The sequence below is a fragment of the Corapipo altera genome, unplaced genomic scaffold (assembly GCF_003945725.1).
Source record: "Corapipo altera isolate COAL_440 unplaced genomic scaffold, ASM394572v1 53, whole genome shotgun sequence".
Classification (NCBI taxonomy): domain Eukaryota; kingdom Metazoa; phylum Chordata; class Aves; order Passeriformes; family Pipridae; genus Corapipo; species Corapipo altera.
The window spans coordinates 7,230,271-7,250,118 of record NW_020884900.1 but is presented as its reverse complement, the minus strand read 5'-3'; positions in this window follow the sequence as shown (position 1 = coordinate 7,250,118).

Here is a 19,848-nt window from a genome sequence, read left to right as displayed (position 1 = left end):
TGCCGCCGCGGGTGTGGGGCGCCGGCTCAGGCGGGCTCCCGGCGCCCCATGGGCAGCGCCCGCCGCGCTCCCCGCCCCGCGGCCGCTCGGTCCCGCTCCCGGGGCCGCCGAGGACGCCGAGCGACCGCTCCGGAGGTCGGCGAGGCGGGAGCGGTGTGGGCTGTGTGTCGCCGAGGCGCTTCACAGGTGGCGGCGAGGCGGTGCCCGGCCGCGCCGGGGAGCTGCCGGTCCAACAAGTCCCGCCGGCCCCGGCGCGTCCATCGCCGCCGCGCTCTCCGCGCTCTCCGCAGCCGCGGTGGGGCGGGGGCAGGCGGCGGCGGCCCCCCCGCGCCGGCCGTGCGCGGGGCCGGTTCGGAGGATGTCATGACGCAGCGGCCAACGCACGGCGCTGTCACGGCCCCGGCCCCCGCCGGGCCCCCGCGCACATCTCCCGCATCCCATCTCCCGCATCCCATCTCCCGCATCCCTCCCCCGCTGCGATGGGCGAGCGCCGGGACCCCTCCACAGCCCGGCCGGAACGGCGCCTTCGGGGCCGGGGCTGCAGCCGCGGGGCAGGGAAAGGGAGCAGGGGGGACAGGGGGGCGCGCTCGGGGCCCGCGGGAGGAGGTTGAGCTGCAGCAGCAGGTGCCCGGGGATGTGCACGGCGGGGGAGGGAGGGGGGCTGGCATGGAAACGCGGTAAGGGAGCGTGAAATAAACATCGGGGAACCGTGGCGTGGGGGTTTTTTCCGCTAAAAGCATTCGTGGATTATCTTTAAGTGACACGGGGAAGTACTGCGAACGCGCTCCGCAAACGCAAACCGTAAATTGCCGCGCATCCCAAGAACATTCCTGAAATTAACCCTTATAAATATAAATAGCAATTTAAAATTACACGCTTGGGGAGGGAGGGGAGAGGGTAAGCCAGCAAGAAAATCTGACTAGTTGTCTCCTACCTTTTTTTCGGATTCACGTTGAAAAGCCGAGGAATTTATATGTCTGTAGATGTATTTTTTTATATATAAATTAAAATCTCTATTTGGCACATGGTCTGCTCACTGAGTACAAAGTATTATGCAGATCCTCTTGACAGCTTTCCAAGGGTAAAATACAGCAGCCTTTGTGTGCGTGACATTCCCCCATCTTATCTAGTCACTACACCAGCAGAGAGCCACCATTATGAAATAGTAATCTCTTAACCTTTACTACTAATAGTTTCTGTTTCTGCATCTGTCCGGGGTTTGTTTTTGTTTTCTGCTTAAGTGATGGTAATGAGTTTTTATAACTTCCCAAAGCTTTTTATGGGGCTCTCTAGCCTTCTCACCCTCAATTTTTTCGTGCAATAACACCACCATTTGTCTAGCTCCATGAGTTTATCATAATGTCTCACTCCAGTCTGTTCCTTCAAGAGAAGGCTTCTTTTTTCAGGAGGGGTTTAATAGAGGCCTCTGAATAGAGAAAGATAATAATATAGAAGTGTATACAAGTGAGAAAAATACTATATTACTCTGTCCTGGAGGAAAACATATAGTCAATTTAAGATTTCTAGATGCAGAAAACAAGTCAGATTGAAAAGAAACTGCATGTCACAGCTGCCACATGCAACTCCAGACTGCACTGCCACAGCTGATACCCCCTCACATGTCTTTTCATTACCAACCCTCTCCACAGCTAGAAAGCCACCTGGGCCAAAAGTAGTGTTCTGACAGTATCACACACCTTGGGTCCTGGGCTCAGAACCTAGTCCTGATGGTCATTTGTTCGACATTCCTGGGTTGGTGTTCAAGCAGCACCCTTTTCACAGCTGCACACATACCTACGAATCCTTTTATCCATCAGCAAACATCAGGAGTGGAACAAGGGCAGGAGCATCGTAACACAGCCACTTGATGTCTGATCTTCAGAAGCGCCAGGTACTTACAGGCACTCTTACAGCTAATAGAAACCACAAACCCTGTGCACTTTGAAAGACTGGGACAATGGAGAGCAGCTGCACAGCATATCCCAGGGAAGGCTTTTGCATGATGAAATTTCTTATATATTCTGATCTGGCAGATAACAAGGGATGAGTCTCTGAAGCCACAGACATATGACATATATCTTCACTTGCTGTTGTTTGAGACGGCCCAGAAGATTTGACAGAGGTGCTGCAGTCCAAAAATATGTTTTCTTGCTTTATGCATTCAGAAGGTATGAGTTTAAAGGTATTTATTTGACTCTGTGTACTGCTGCAGCTCAGTGCTGCAGACACCGGTTTGAAGAGCAGTCCAGATGTGAACAGGATCATTAGGCACTTCTAAAATATCATCCCCATAACACTGTACCCACAAAGGACAGTCCTAAAGAAAAATTCAGACTAAAGCAAAGCAAGAACACTACAGAATGTAGTCTGTATATTAAAATAATTTGATTTGAACGTGTTCACACAAAATTTACACACAGACTTAGACAGGGTAGGAGATTTATTGTGATCACTTGTAAAAAGCTCTTTTAAGTTCTGGTGGTTAAAAACTATTCATAAACCAACAGACACATACATTACATATACTATGTATATGCTATATACACACTATATATCCAGGGGAAAACCTTTTCTGTTCTCTATATAAACAAAAATTTTATTTACATAAATATGGCTCAGTTCTCCAAATATTTATGATGAAACTCACACTAAAAAGTAAATATTGATATCAACTGGTGAGACTTACCTTGCCAGTGAAAAGTTTGCTTAAGAGGAATTACCTGTGAAAGACAAAGCAAAGTAGGTAACTTTGTATTTTGTTCACCTATTCATAGACACAAATGATCCTTGAATGAATATCCCTCACAATATCCCATTTGAGCTTACTCCTTTATGAATCAGGAAAGGCCTGCTTTCTAGTGTAGGTTTTATAAAGCAGAATTTGAGAAAGCCTGCTTCATTTATTGAGGCAACAATGGCATTTCATGTTGCCTTCAGACTAAACAGGATTTTCCAGCTCTGTTTCCTGGAGAGATCTATTCCAAGCAAACAGAAAACTTTCACTTATTAGTTTTCAGATTAGTTGTCTACCTAATATTTCAACACAAGAGCTCGAAATTTATTTAACAGTACTATTTACAGAACATAACAAACACTGTGCTTACCTGTATTTTTCCTGTTGCTACCATATAGCATAGTCAAGGACACAATCATGCCAACTCAACATAATTCTGGAGGGTTTGGTTCCAGAAAACAGTGTTTTAGCAGCAAGGAAATTGCTCCTCTCTATGTAAAACAGTTCCCTCTTGTGGATATTCTGTGTACAGTATCACTGGCAAAGTATTTAAAATATTCATCAAACCTGGATCTTTGCAATTAAAACCCCCACCTCTATTCATCAATGATTCCAACACCTGGGACATTCTTGGTATGAGGAAGAACAAGCTATTGCATTTTATTATAATACAACTTGCAAGATTACTCATTATCAATAACAAATTATTTAATTAAGTGTAATAAACACAACAAAGCTAAATAAAGTTGCATAACTGTATTTATACGAGTCAGGTATAAATCACAGTGGGGTTTTTATTTTTCTTATATGAGAAAACTTTCTGTGTGTTCCATTAAAGGAAACCATGATTTAAAAAGAAGGAAAGCATAAACTATATAAAGGAGACAATAACAGCAAAACACTCAGGGTTTCCAAGGATGCATGTACGGAAGACAAAGAAACTCTGCAATGATAAATCTTTCAATTAAAACTAAAGAGTCCAAGCAAGTAAGTGGCACAGCTTCACTGGTGACACAATATTGCACCAGGGATTAATTTGGCATGGCAGTTTGGAAAAAAACCCCTATGAATGGAATAACAGTGTAAGATTTATGTGTTCTCTAAATGATGACTACATTATACAAAGAACAATTTTTTTTCTTAAGTGAAATGTGAGAGAATAAATGTGTACTCCCCAGTTTTGGCTAAAGGCATTTGGTCTGGGTCTGGGGAAATGATAGAAAATAATTGCATGTTATTATCTAGAGGGAAATTATATTAAAAAAGGCTAAAAGTTTTTATGTACCAATATACCATATACTTGTTTACCACAACTTTTTTGTTTAATGGTTATATAAAACCTTCCTGTTTGATTAAAGGTACAGAGTAAATGTTAAACAAGCGGCTTAAGGTTCTCTAAAGGTAAATACTTTCCAATGTAAAAAGCCAAAGTTCTAACAATTAAGTATGCATTTATTCTCTGCAACACCAGTCTTCAGGTGAACAATCCCATATAGGATGTGCTGTTGTTACCTTATGCAGATGTAACCAGCATTATATAATGACTGTTTGTGACCAACAGCCTCCTTCGGATTTGTGTTGTCCCTGTAGAACACGCTGTTGGCTTTTATGTAATGTTAGTGGCTGTGGCAGGGCAAGCACTTACACCCAGAAATACCATAAAATAAAAAGTCAAAGATTCTACTAGTCAAGAGGCTATATGTCTGTTCCTGAGGTCAGTGGGGCACTTGGTCTTGACTTCAAATACTAGAGACACAATATCAACCAGACTTTACATATAAGCACAGATGTATTGCACATATAAGAACAGATGTATTGCACATGTAAGCACAGATGTATTGCTTTAACTCTGAGCCTCACTTTAATACTATTCTTCACTCTTCCTACTTTGCCCTGGGAGCAGAGTGAAAAATAATACATTGTAGTGATTAGGTAGATACTGGAAACAAAATAGTATCATGAAATAATTCTGAGAGATTTTTGTTGTAATGCAAAATGTTTGCTCTCTGAGATGCTGAGGAAGAACCCCTGGTGATGTAAAACACACCTAAGGTTGGATCTGGTGTCCTTGTCTTAAAGACTCTGAAGAGGAAATATTAACAGGAGATGATACTAATATGCATATAACAATATATTTGCATATGGCAAATAATTATCTTTAGCGATTGTTCCTTTCATAGAATTTAGACAAGCTATTTCAGTGCATGTTAATTGAAAATTCTGTTTAGCTTACTTTGCATCTGCCCAATCCCTGTTCAAAGATTGAGGTACATATTTAGCATGATAATATATTGTACACTGCAACACCTTCTTATCAAAGTACTTTGCAAATACGAATATATTCAACCTCATCACATCTCTCTGTAACCATATACGTGAACACTATTCTTGGCAGTGAGGTTACGTAACAATTTCCTTGAATTAGTTAAAACTTTCGTATTGAGATCTATTTTGGCACTTAACCCTGGCAAAATCCTCCAGCTGGCAGGACAAAGACATACCTCAGCAGAATGCTTTAATGGGTCACCCAGTCATTCCAAGTGATCACCTCCAGAGTACTGGAACCTTTGCACTCAATCCAGCCAAATAAAATATTAAAGAAAAGGCCTTGTTCACGCTAATCCATATGGTATGAATAGGAATTTAATACAAATGAATATTGCAAACACAGAGCATTTTCTTTGGCCTTTTTTTTTATTTTAATAAAGCAAGTCATGAATATCCTTGTATTTTATTTAAGAGTTGGACCTAAGTGTAGTTCTTCATCCTCATTTTCTTCTTTCCAGGTTAACCAAATCACATTATATTTGATTAGATATTTCTTGCCAGTAAAACCACTTATTATTGCAAAATGTGTATGGTTTATGCATTAGTGGAATGTTAACACATGGCTGGCATCTGAAAAAATGTGACAGCAGAAATTATGACCTCAGGAGTGATATTAATTAAGCCATATTATATCCTCTGAGGTCTGTAAGTGCATTTAATAAATATCAATCCACACACTTAAAAGTACTCTTGACTCCTGTGAATCAGAACCTGTTTATTACTGTTGGTACTAACGATTTTTCCTTCCAATCAGGGATTTTGCCACAGGGAAGAAGAAATTAGATATCAGGATATTCTGAAGACGGAATAGTAGCAACCACTATTAAGCACAGGTAGACTAACAAAGAGAGATACAGAAACAGCAGTTAATGCATCAACAATACCTAAAACAAAACACATGAAGAAAAAGACCTTTACAACGTCTCTCTTAAGCCATTAGTTCCCCTTTTTCTGAGTGGGCCCTGATGACCAAACCATAGAGGGAAGCAGTAAACTCTTCACCCTGTACTAAATGATGATAACAGAACAACAGAGAAATAAGTGGTGTGCAAAGAATAGCTGCAGGTACAAGTAAGAAGAAGCAGGGTAAATTTTTTCTGACACTGCTTTCTGTTGGTTTTGTTGTGTTGTATCAAATCAAGACAGCAACATCACCCTGAAAACGTATCAGGGCAATGCCAGGACATCTTTCTGCACACCTTTTGTTTTGTGGAAGCTGTCTCATTCTTTGTATAAATATTGGCACTCATTGGGCTTTCCAGATACGCCCCGAAACTTCAAATGGAGCAATACAGAAACTGTTAAGTAGTACAGGAAATACATAAGTTCTGTACGTGCCATAATTATGAAAACACACAGCAGTATGAGTGTCCCCCATACCTTTGTGCAGTTTCCAACAGCAGTGTTCACTCTGTGACTATGACTGCTAGCTATAAACCAAGAATTCCAGAACTGCTCAGGTATTGCCATAATAGTGATCACATAGACCGATATAATTTTTTTCTAATGAATTTAATTTGGAGAACTAAATGTTTATTGCCTCACCTTTTAGCATTTTTCTATTCACTTTACCTGATATCTTGCATATTGGAATTGTGTAGGCCAGGTAGCTTTATTTATTTGTTTCTAGGAACCATTTAGCTTTGACTCTAGCCCTTCTAAGAAATGACTAAAAGGGAATGGAGGGTAAAAAGTGTAATTGTAAAATATAAACCTAAAGATGCCTGTTTTCTTTGGGCAATTCACTTTTAAGTCCAGCAGCCAACTTTGCAACATGGCACTTGCAGAGAGGCATTGCTGGTAGAATCAGAGCCCCTACAGTGGAAGCTCTACGAGTCATTCCTGAAACCAGTTGCCAGCCTTAACATACTGTAGGCCTCCAAAATCTGTTGTGTACAATTTAAATTACTTGGGGAGCAAAGTAATAGTAGCAGAACAGTAGTGCTGCTCTACTCCAAATAGGCCAATGGAAATTTTCATAAAAGCCAGCTAAAAGAGAAAAACAAACAAAAATGTGAATATGTATGTGTACTGAAACCAGCCACTGAGAACAGCTCTGAACACTAGCTAGCTTGATGTCCATGAGGTGTAAATCTGCTTAACACTGAAAAATCAGACACCAGGAATACTAAAACCATAAAGGGGAGACCATATGTTTACAAGCAGCCACTCAATTTTTTTGCAGCTCATTATGACACTTACACTTTGCTCTCCCCAGGATATATTCACATTTAGGAACTTGGTGTTTATTTTTGACAATAGCCTCAACTTAATTCAGGAAGAGCAGCATTTGCAATGACCTGCTTTGCTTTCTTGTCTCTCACGGCAGTCTGGAGCTCAACAGCTGAGAACTGGCAATTTGCAACTGAAACTAAATTAGAATAAAATAAATCATTCATTATCAAACATCAGCCCTTACAGTAAGGTTTGAAAAGTTGAATCTCAACATAATCAGAAGATGCTCTTTCTCCTCCCACTACATAAGCATATATCCACCAAAGTGTTTTTCTAATAGGAGGATGAGGTAAAACCCAGTTAGCATGCAATCCTGCAAAATGCTGAACATTACTGCTTTGATCCAGCAAAGCATTTAAACAGGTGTCTAATGTTATGCACAAGTAATCTCACAGAATCCTGTAACCGAGTCACATGTTTAAAATTAAGCATGTGGTTTAGGTCCACAGTGACAAGGCTCGACACCTTGTATGATTAAGTGACTAGTAAGCTGAAGAGGTTGTGTAGGAGTCATGTCCTTAATTGCTTGCTGACTTCATCAGCACTTACTTCTTACTGAGGTTGTATTTGCCAGCGTGCAATATAAAGGTGACCTTTAATTTCAGAATTAATACAGTTTAGTATTTTCCTTTCTGTTTGGAACTATATGTTTTTCAATTAACAAAATAACAAAAAAATAATACCCAACTTAGTCACAATTTTTGAAGGAATCAGTGATTCCTGATATAAGATTAATCTTTGAAATAGTATTCTAAAGACATAATATTCTGTTTTCTCACTGATAGATCCAAATATGTCCTCTCACAAGTCAATGGTGCTGCTAAGGATCAAATATATAGCAGTAGTCACAGCTAAGTGTCAAATGTCAGAGCTCTGCTAATGCAGCAGTCTTATATGCAGTACTAAGTCTGCAGCAAGCTATAAAACAAAATATCCTCAGGTTGAATTAAAAATCATTGAATTCAAGGCCAAAATGAATGCTGACTTAAAAAGGAAGTATTTTCCAACAGCACATATAATTTTTTATTTTTGCTAAATTCAGTGGAATGTTGGGATACCTAATGGCAACCAACAAAATAAAGTCTGGGTTTGACCCTCAGCTGCAGCCTGTGGGCAATGTAACAATGGTAGAATGAAGCTTTATTAACTGAGTAGTCTCATATGCTGCATCTACTCATATTCATGGCTTTAATTTAATCTGATCTGCAGGCAGATGTTAATTTCTGTTTCGTCTCATAAGCTAATTATAATTCAACCTATGGTCAGAACTAAGTTATTTGAGAAAAGGCATAGATTCTTTCTGTCTTCTGCAGTGGGTGCAGTTTTGCTTTTGAATACAAGTCTGTAGCTGCATCAATGAAGCATATATAGTAATATCTAGTAATAATATCTATAGTGGATATCTAGTAATAATTTACATGTGCATATCTAATAATAGTTAGACACAGGCTAATTTTTAATCGGAGCAATATTTTTGAGGAAAAGCATAATAAAGCATTTATTTTCATAAATGTTCACAGGTGGATATTCTGAAGATAATTTTTAATTATTAATTAACATGCAGGTTTAGGCAATGGAATACTAAACAGTATTTAAATGTGAGACATATTAATCACAAACCTTCCACCTATTCACCATCTCAGTCAAGTCCCAGTCAAAATCTCTGACAATAAACTCGTGTATTATATTACTTTATCTCGCACATCAGGTTTTCCCAGCATCTCCTCTACTAAAAGGAAGTTCACTGCTATACATGTGATAATACATTATTGCTCAACTACCCTTAGTATATGAGAAACTGATATATAAAGTCTATTGCCAACTGCAATGGTTAGAATATTTTTAATATTTACATAGGTTCATGGTACTTGATCTGTTTTTCATTAATCGTGCCTATTGTTAAAAGTGTATTATAAAGTATCACTTAGTATTATCAACTTTACTAAGCTTGTTATCAAGACTTTTTTCTTCCTCTGAATTTCGACAGTGTCATATTTCCAGTGTTTTCTTTTTGTATCAAGAAGTGAGTAACCTAGAACTTTTTAGACTGGTGAAGAGATGAAGTTCTATGATCATTCTATGTCTTTTAGGATCAAGGCAGGTGAAAAAGAAAAGCCATGTGATGTGTTTATCACCCAAAATTAAAAAGTTATCATTTGAAGTGCTAGAGGAACCTACAGCCATATTAAGATTCTATAACATGAAATAATCAGTACTTCAGTGGTCTTAGTGTGGTCCCAGAGAAGCTCTGGCAGTACAGCATTCAGTCTGTGTTAAAACAAGAAAAGTTACATTAGAATTTCAGGGGTACTTACACTCACTCCCACAGACAAAGCCAGCTCACTACTACATTGCTTTCCTGGAAGAAAACCCACCCTCCTTATCTAAAAAAAAGTTTATAAAACACTTCCTCTTTTGTTTGCGGAAAGATTCAGCCATTTAGAGACAAGTGGTCATGAGTAAATTATTAACTAACTGCAACAGAGCAATAGGACAATGAAAGTTTATCAAGGGCGGGTTACCATTAATATAAATAAATATTATTACAATAGACAGTATTTAGGCAATACACTTTGTTCGTTGTGCATCAGCTTATTGCCCTTTCAGTGACAGGCACTGGCAACTAATTAGGAGGTGACTGATGTGTCAATGCAACACACTTCCGCATGTATTACAAGAATCACAAAGTAATACATTTACCAGGTTTTTATCACTATCAATAAAGACATAACCTAGATTATGTTAACTTTTTTTCTTAAAAAAAGAGTATTTCCACTGCCTTTTCTCCTGGATGGTACACTAACTGCTTTCTAACACCAACTGAAACATACAACCAACCTTCTTCAGTGTTTTACTTTCCTTTTTGCGAAAGAATTCCTGCCTCTGACACTCTAATAAATTCAGTATTAGCCATTTTTAAATATGGAGCGTCATCTCTCCAGTCTTCTCTGGATTACTATCAGGTTTCAGAAAATACTATGAGTAAAGCTATTTGTTCTTTGGACACAGAACTGTTTTGCTTTACCTTCTTCAGCTTGCACTAACCAGTGTTACCTGGATCTCACCTTAGACCAGTACTTCCACAGTACAGAAACATCTTTTCTTATCAACTCAGTCTAATAATAATAAAAATATCCCAGTTCTGTAGCTTATTAAACTCTCCTAGATGAAAGATGAGATCCTTATGAACTCAAGATATGGAGGATAAAATGTCCCACACTGAGGATAAAGCTGTACATTAGGAATCAGTGCTTTTCAGTTCTTCTACAGTGTGACAGAAGACAGTCCTAGCCTTAGCCCTACTGAGAGGGAACAAAACAGGTAACATTCAAACAGGGTCTCCATGATGGAAATGACCACTGAAGGCAAAAGAGTATTCAGGTCTGAAATAAGGTTTTCAAGTAGCTGGTTACAGAGGAAATGCATGGTGCAGTTTCAGTTATATTCAGATTTTTTTTTTTCCAGTTAATGATTTCAATATTCAGACTGGCTTCGTATTAAACTGAGATCTGTTGGATGTGGGTCAATGCACACACATTTCCTGTTATATTTTCCCCACAATGCCTAATATCTCTTGTGTAATGTGTGCATGTTCTTGAAAACTAGACAGAGGCGTTTAAATCTCTTCTAAACCAGGCAATGTAACTATTAGTAGAAAGTACTACAGATGGCTGACTAATTGAACCATGGAAAGCATTATCACACCATTTCTCAATTTAGATCTCATTATTCATTTGAGTTCAATCTCATTTCATTACTGTTATAATTCCATATAAAATTAAAGTGAGTTTTAAACTTACACACCTTGATGAGGTTATTTTACAGTCTTCTGAACTACACCTCATTTCCAGCCAGTTCTACCAGACCACTGAAAATTACTATGGGGGTTTTTTTGCTTATTTTCTGAGGGTTTGGGATTATAATTTAGTTATTAGAGCAGAATCCCTAAGCGACAATACACTTGTAACCTTTGCTCTGTGACCTTGAGAAGTCACTTGTATTTCATGGGTTTCATGTTTACTTCTGTATTATGGGGGTTAATGTTTCTACAGCACTTTTAGAGTGTTAGATGAAAGGCACCGTAAAAGCCCAAAGTATGACTTATTAATTTTATATATATATATATATATATATACACACACATATCTTTTCCAGTTCATGTCTTAGGTGTCCAGCATGGGGATTTGTATTTGTGCAAAGCTGAAGGTCTTCTGCAATAAAACAGACTAGAGCAGCTACTTATTTAAAGTTCTTTTGCACCAGATTAACTGAATGCCTGAGAGAATGATACTAGGTCACCTTCTTAAAATGGCCTGAATACCAGCAGAAGATTAAGAAATGGTGGGAGTGACTATATTTTGTTACACTGAAAGCATTACAAGCAAAGTCTACATGAGCAAAGTGACATTCACTGACAGATTGAATTGCATTATGATAAACTAAAAATGGCAGAGAGGCTCAGACCTTTGGAATAATAACTCTTGAAGATTTTCCATTTTGATAATCAGCTGATTGACAGAGGGTACAGTGAGAAAATGACTATGACTTTTGGAAAACAGCCGCTTTGTGATCTGCGCTTCACCCTTACAACAGTGGTGTTACAATCTTCATCTCTCCTAGTTTTCATGAGTCCCAGGTCATTCTTTTAAAAATTGCCAAATCCTCAGTTTTCCCAGCAGTTACACAGCAGCAGCTGTAACCAAACACTCATCACACCAGATCATACGTGATGCGGGAACACAAGCTACCTTTCATCTGGCCAGCATACTTACAGAACCACCCTATAATTAACTACTGCTGTCACTTTATTTAAGATCATCTGTGTTAAAATACAGTTGGAGTTTTGAGGTTTTCAAGACCTTAATACTGTCCATTTATGCAGCTTGACTTTCCTCATGGAGTATTATAATGCAGAACATAAGCACGTGGGTTACTTTAATGGCATTTATAGAAATATGCTTATGTGTGTGTATTTTATGATTTTTTTAATGAAAGACATGAATGCAATTATATCTTCACTTAATATGTTGCAGTTTTAATATACTACAGGATAAATTTCCGGCATTATATTTCACACAGCTTTTTAATTTTTTTCTAATTTATCTGTCGTGAAAGAAAAGTGAGGGGTGAGAATAAACTTTCTAACTGGCCAATGTCAACATAGAAAGAGAAATACTTTTTTTCTCCAGGCTAGTAACATCCAGCTGAGAATGAAATCTACTTTGTCAGTATACCATGAGCTAAGCCAGTCAGTCACTGGCAGCAAGAAACCAGGTCATAGTGGTCTACAGCTATCCTGCTGTTGGATTGTACTCTCTAATGAGAAGAATGTACATGGACAAAGGTACAAATTGCATCAGCAGCAACAGCTGGGTGAAATAAGATTTAACTGCTTATAGGAACCAGATGGTGGGCTATTAGAAATAGTCTAAAGCTGCCCTGGAGTAGCAGGAACAGGCTTGAGTTCCTGCAGCAGGCAGGAACTGAAAGCATTAGTGTAAAGACTTTGTCAGATGGACATGTTGAGGCACTCATTCCTAATGTCTCCCTACTTCTATTATAAATTTTAAGGGCCATAAGCAGGGGAGAAAGATACAAATTATGGAAACAGATGGAGAGTCAGTGAGGCATAGAAATACAGGTGCTATACGAACAGATGGAGTGAGGGGGATAAAAGGAAAGGAAGAGCGCTAAGTCTGAGAGGTGCACAAAATTCTGCAGGTGTATAACAGTTCAGTCTTGTAGGGGGATTTGGAAATTAATTACATCACTTCTTTCAGATAGCTCACTCCTTCCCACAAGGGACACTAGTTTGTTCCCTCCTCACATGGATTAAAACAAATTGACTTGTCCTTGAATACATCCGACTGCCAGAATTTTTTTAAAAAGTTATCTTGTGACAGGGCAGAACTAAATCAAACTCACTAACTAAGAGCCCTTAATAATAAGATCCTTAATATCATGGCAATTCTTTTTTCCCAGCCACACTAATTTACAGATCCATGTTAAAAAAAATGGCAAAGCTGGATTGCTCTTGCTTTCGATCTCAAAGCAAATAGTATCACTGTTCAAAAAGATGGTGCCAGTAGAGGTGTTTAATTTGATTAACCATCTGATAAACTTAGACTGCATTCACCAAATGTCAAATCCAGTATCACCTTCCCATTACACAGCAAAGCACAATCTCACTGTCTGACATGAATTACACCAATTTCCCTTTTGTAATAAAAAAACACTCAGTGGCTCATATTTGTCCCCTAGAGAGTTGTTTGATGACTTAGAAAACTCAGAAAACTTAAATTCAAAATTACAGTACATTGCCTTTGCTGATGTCACTGAGTGACAACATTCTGTAGCAGAACTGGCTCTGAGGAACCTTCAGGGTTTAGCCTAACAGGAGTCCTTGCTGGTAACAGTCTGAGTTCAGGAAGTAGGTTGGCTGAAAGTCTTCTGATTGACAGATTCAAAAGTCATACACACTGTGCCCAGGCTTAGCTGGGGGAACAGCTTCTCAGCAGCAGATGAGCTCAATTGGTTAGAGCATGGTGCTAATAACACCAAGACTGGGGGTTTGATCCCTGTATGGGCCATTTACTTAAGAGGGGACTTGATGATCCTTGTAGGTCCCTTCCCACTCAGAATATTCTGTGATTTTAAAATGCACATGTGCCTGCTATCCTGAAGGCTTACATTTGAAATACCCTTTTTGGAGGAATTTACATTTGTAAGCAAGGCATGTCAGTTCCTTTCATTTATCACTATGCTTTCTTCCTTTACCTTCTGGAAATCTAGGACTTAATATTCCAGGCATTACTTTCTGGACATTATTGATCACAAAGCTCTCATCCTCTCTATTCTTGTAGAGAATCTCTGGTTCTTTCCTGCAATAGCACGTCTATTTGAAAAATAGCATAGCTAGGAAAGATTATTAATCATTTTCTCATCAAATCCAAAAGCTAGAAGGGAAAATATCTGTTAGGTCCACTAGTCTGTTCTCCCTTTCTCATGTTTTACAATGTAAGCTTTGCAGATAATGCATACTTTGGTTTGTTCCCTCCTCTGTGGGAGGAATGGGTTCCATTTTGAAGTATTACTTCTAGTGCTGCAATAAAGACATTTGAGTCAGGGTTCATAATTTCAACTTCCATGTCTTGACCACATAAACACTTTGTGCAAACTCAAGATACCATTGTGAACTGTGACATTAAACAATGTCAATGCTCAATCCTTTCCTGGCCTGTGATCAGAACAAACGTGAACACAAAAGCAGCAGAATAGGCTGGGATCCCAAAGTGGCATTCCCATGGCTGCCATCACATTATTTTTCTGCATGTTTTTTGAGTCACTCTATACAAACCTTTGCTTGGCCTTTGATTCTTATGTTCAGTTTTGTTATTCAGTTTAGCTAGCTTTAGTTAGCATTGCTTTACATCAGTGTTTCATCATAAAATCAGAATGACATCACAAAGGCCTGCCAGCTGGCTGAGAAACAAAGTTGAATGCTTATTAGACTTTGAAGGCAATATGCAATAGACTACCATTTGGTAGATTTATGCAAGTCATGTAGCCCTACTACAGTAAGATGTCTCATAAACCATTAGCTTTGGGAGCACTGCAGGATAAGGCATACATTAAGCAGATTAAAAACAAATACGAGGTGGCAAAAGACAATAAAAGCCATTAAAGAAAGGATCACAAGATCTGTTGGACAGAGTCAATACTCTTAATAGGGAATCACTCTTGCACAAAATTGAGTGTTTAAGTCTGCTGCAGTGATACTCAGAGCAGCAGTGAAAAGAAAACTGTCACTGACTACCTTGTGAACCAAGGAATAATTCAGTGCAAGCAACCACCAGTACCACAGTCACTCTTGTCCTCAAGAAGTATTTCTAGAAAAGTATCTGAAAGATATTTGTATACCCAGATAGAAAAAAAACAGGTCCTGAAAATCTGCACAATTTTTGTTTTTACAGTTTCAAAATCCTTATTTTACTTAGCTACTATATTTAAATGAATTTATTCATTGACTTATCCAATACATGCAACACCTGAAGTCTTAGACCAAAAAAAATTGACTTTCAATATTAACTCGATTATCAGAAAATATTCCTGTAGGAAGGAAAAAAGAGACTTTGCCATTTGATTCCAGTTGCTGGGTTTTATATAATACAAGGGAAGCAGGCTCACAGAAAAAAAAGAAATCAGAAATTTTTTGTACTTGTGAGCAAATACACAAAAGAAAATGTATCAAGTCTTATGGTCACGAGCATGACAGATGCACCCAAGGTCTTGCTGACATTGGCAGCCTTACAGGGGCAATCTGTATATAAGGACAACATGCTCTTGAGCAATTCCTCCTAATGAGGAAGGCATAGAGATTAGTTCCTTTAATATCTCTGGCATGAAATTTTGTCTTTTTTGCTTATGAACTGAGCACTGCAGAATCACTGGAGAACTATAATAATAATAATAATAATAATAATAATAATAATAATAATATCATTGAGCACTGCAGAATCATTAGAGGATAATAATAATAATAATAATAATAATAATAATAATAATAATAATAATGGCAGTAATTTTCCTGTACATGTAATATGGAACATATATTTTTTTCCCCTGACTGGAGACAAAGCAGCTTAATAAAAGGCTCAAAAGAGTCCATATCATAAGCATTTTACCATTTTCCATGAGAATGAAATTGCACAAGGGAAATCATACAGACTGTAAAAAGTAATCTAAAAACTAAGGTAATTTAAACATGCCATATATAATACTGAAATATGCATCTACTACTTTTAGGAAGGGATGTTCACTATAAAAACTTATTTAATTTCAGGCCTGCTCCTTCTTTACATGTGTAATCCAAGGACATGGTGGTTTTGTTTTAGGAGGTAAAAATCAATAATATACTGTAATACATGAAAGCAGGACACACTAAACATCCTTCATTTACTTAGGAACTGGTTGAATGCATCAAAGCTAGTATGTCATCAGAAAAAATACAATCCTGTATTAAAGGTTGTGGGGCAAATAGCCTCTATTATGGTGCTATGACAGTAGTGTGAACTGTAAGTCCTGTTGAATAACCTCGAGAGGAAGAGCCAAGCAATATGAAAGAAATTACTCTTGAATATCACCTACCCTGTTCCTTATAGTGGTAGAATGAACCAGGCTCATGGGAAGCTCTGGCTACTAATTCAAGGAAAGATGGGGAAATTTTTCCCCTATAAAAGACCTAAAATGCTTTCTGTATCAAGATTAACCTGTCCTTCATCCATAGGGTGCTTACACATGCTTCTTATCTCTGTTTTTGTGAGTGGAACAGTTACCCGAGAAAATAACACCTGTTTCTCTCTTCTCTTCCCTTTGTCTCAAAAGCTCCTGTTAACCTTAGCAACTCTTTACCCTATCAATACATAGCTGAAATCTTTCCAGACTGAATATTGGATTGTTATAGTTTTAGGAACAAACACTGCACTTTTCTGGCCAAGTGAATTCATGCTGTGTGAATTCCTGGCATGAAAGGTGCTGTTTCATACTTAATTGTATTAATTGCCTTTAAAACAAGAAGTTTGGGGTTGTTTGTTTTTTTCATAAAAGGTAATTCAGTGCTTCCCTTATGGCCTGAGAGTGTACATCCCTGATACTAAAGGATATAGGTGAGGATTTCTTCCTAGAATCTTGATTGGAAAGATGCATTAAATATACCTATATAGATAAGTGCATCTAGATCTGTTATCCATTTGTATTACTTGGATGTCCTAATCAGGATCAGTCTCACTGAACCGGGTACTGTAAACTTTTGTAACTACCATCCACCCAAAAAGCTCTGTTTTGCGTCTCCTTTCTTCTCACAAGGTTACTTAATAAAGTGGATACTTTAAAAATAGTGCTTGATGGACTTGATGAAGTACAGTCCTGTAGGTTTGCAACTGTACTGTTTTCTGTGATTCTTGTCATTGTGGTATTGGAGACTTTCATAAACAGTTAAGATACAAACTCTAATTTGTCTGCAGTGTTTGTAATCATTAGCATACCGACAATGAGTTTACAATGAACTTGATATGGTGGCATTCTCACTATTGGCAATAAAAGTTACACCTGTAAAAGGCAGTTTTGCTTCATCTAGCCTTCTAAATAATTAATTGAATAAGGAAGAATAACCATACCCATTGCATAGACCAAGGACTCAGCCAGAGATATGAGGTTACACGTCCAAAGCCTCCCCGTAAGGCAAAATGGAAACCAGAAACAGAACAAATGAGCCTATGTACAACTGCAATGCCTGTGCAATTCTGTTCAAACAGTCTGGAGATCAGCCACAGAAGGAAAAGACTGGCACACTTGGCCAACAACTTTCTGCAACACAATTCCACCTAAAAAATATGTACTGTAGTACTCCAGTGCATCTTCTGTATTTTGGCACAAAAACAGGACGTGGAGACCTCAGGTCAGGCTTTTTGTTTTCAGAGATCCTGTGTAGATCTAGAAAAGTGTAGCTCAATTATGAGTAAATTGATGGACAATTTTTTAACTTCCTTTTTTTTATTTTGGTAATTTTACTTTCTAATAACAGTGCAGACAATGGTTATCTTCCAGCAGAATAAAACTTGGCAGTTCTCTTCATAATGTACAGAAGAATTAGCTGAGCTCTATTAAGGTTATTCTTTCCAGAACTCATGAATCAGCCATTCATATTTTCATTGTCATATGAATTAAAATATCATCATTTCAGTCACCATTTTTAGCAGCTATTTCCTTTAATACTTATTGCATTCAGTTCAAAACTTCACCACAACAGTTTCTCTGCAGACAGTTCTTCCATATGTGTCCTTCCACTTAATAATTGTTTTAGTTTGATCCTTCAACCATATTTCCGAATAAACAGGAAAGCTCCTATTGGGATGACCCATGTAAACGCTGCAATGGTTTAAATTGTGTAATTCATACACTTCCTGGCATTAAGAGAGGCATTACCATGTGCTTGGGGCAATCATATGGGTAACAAGATCAACTAGGTATTTCAATTTATGTGACATGAATAGGCTTCACCAAAATGAGAGAAATGCCAGAGTTATAAAAGGCAGAGCATAGATTTCATGTTTATTTTGTGCTTGGGGCTCATGAGCTCTAATTATCTGTCAAGCCAATTAGCCTGAACAGACATGCCAAAATCCTTGCTGTAAGACCAGCTCAAGTATGTGAGCCCAGGACTGAGAAACTCCACAGCCTCTCTGTGCTGCTGGTCCCATTGCCCTCCTCTTCCTACTGTTCAGGAACAGCAACCTGAACACCCATTTTGCAAATGGAAGAGTAAAGGGTTCAGCACTCAGCAATAACAACTTGCACATCATGTAATACAGAGAGAGCCCTTGCTGAGTCAGCCTCAATGATCTGCAAATTGCTGTATACTGCATTTCCCTTTATAACCTCCTAGTTATTGCAAGACATCCCAGTAGCTACAGGGAAGGGAGAGATTTTTCCCTGCATTTATTCTTCAGCTGAGAACCAGCACAGGGTTTATGTTTCCCTTAAACCCTCAAAACAAGGATTAAGTGTGACTTGACTGCTGTTGGCCTAGCTGGTTCTGTTAGAGAGGTGTGAAATTCATCTAGACTGATCATAGCAGAAATATTTTAGTCTCCTTTTCCAACTGGTATTAAAACTAACTTCTGCAGAATGAATCTTTTGCAGGAACAGCTGCAGTAGCAATAGATAGGGAGAGAGGAAGAGAACGCTTAAATTTTACAATTTTAAGTTCTATGAGGCTTTGAACTGTTTTAGGGTGATCACGTTTGTCCCATTTTAAAAGCTTCTCAGGTTTTTGGTCTATATTAGATTTTTGTGCATTTTATTATATTTATATGTATCATGACTGTATTTCAATTATAATCCCCTTCTTGAAAGAATAAAATTCAAAATTCAAAATTATTAACTCTGTACTATTATGTTGGTTTTTTAAATAAGATTGTCATACCTGGTTATTTATCATATCACAGTAGAAGCAGCTAATAATATCTCTTGCAGTGCATGAGCATACAAATATGCTTTTTTAGATGGTGTTCGTTTATTCCCTAAAGCTAAGGCTCATTTAATATTTCAGGTAAAATCAGAACAGTAACATAGGTAGCCTGAGGTTGAACAGTAACCACCTAAAGATGACTCAAGGGGAAGTTGCTATGACAATGGCTTCTGAACAGAGTCAAAAATAAAATTTGAAAAAACCCCACCACTTGCTTGTCAGAAGAAAAGTATCATACAGAAGTTGAGGTCATCCTGAAATTAGACCCCCTGCTTTTAGTAATGCTCTAACAGAGTTTTCATGAATCCAATCCTCTGTGTGACACCCGACATCTGTAGAAAAGTATAAGAAATATTCCCAGTTGGAAAATAATGAGACAGCAAAGGAACAGAACCAATCCAAGCTAAGCAGTTAAGAATACCAATTCTCAATTCCATTTAGACAGCCAATTGCAACATCTTTCTATGCACTGCATAGGCATTGAAGAGGTATACACATGCTGTCCTACATGGCTAGTAAGGAA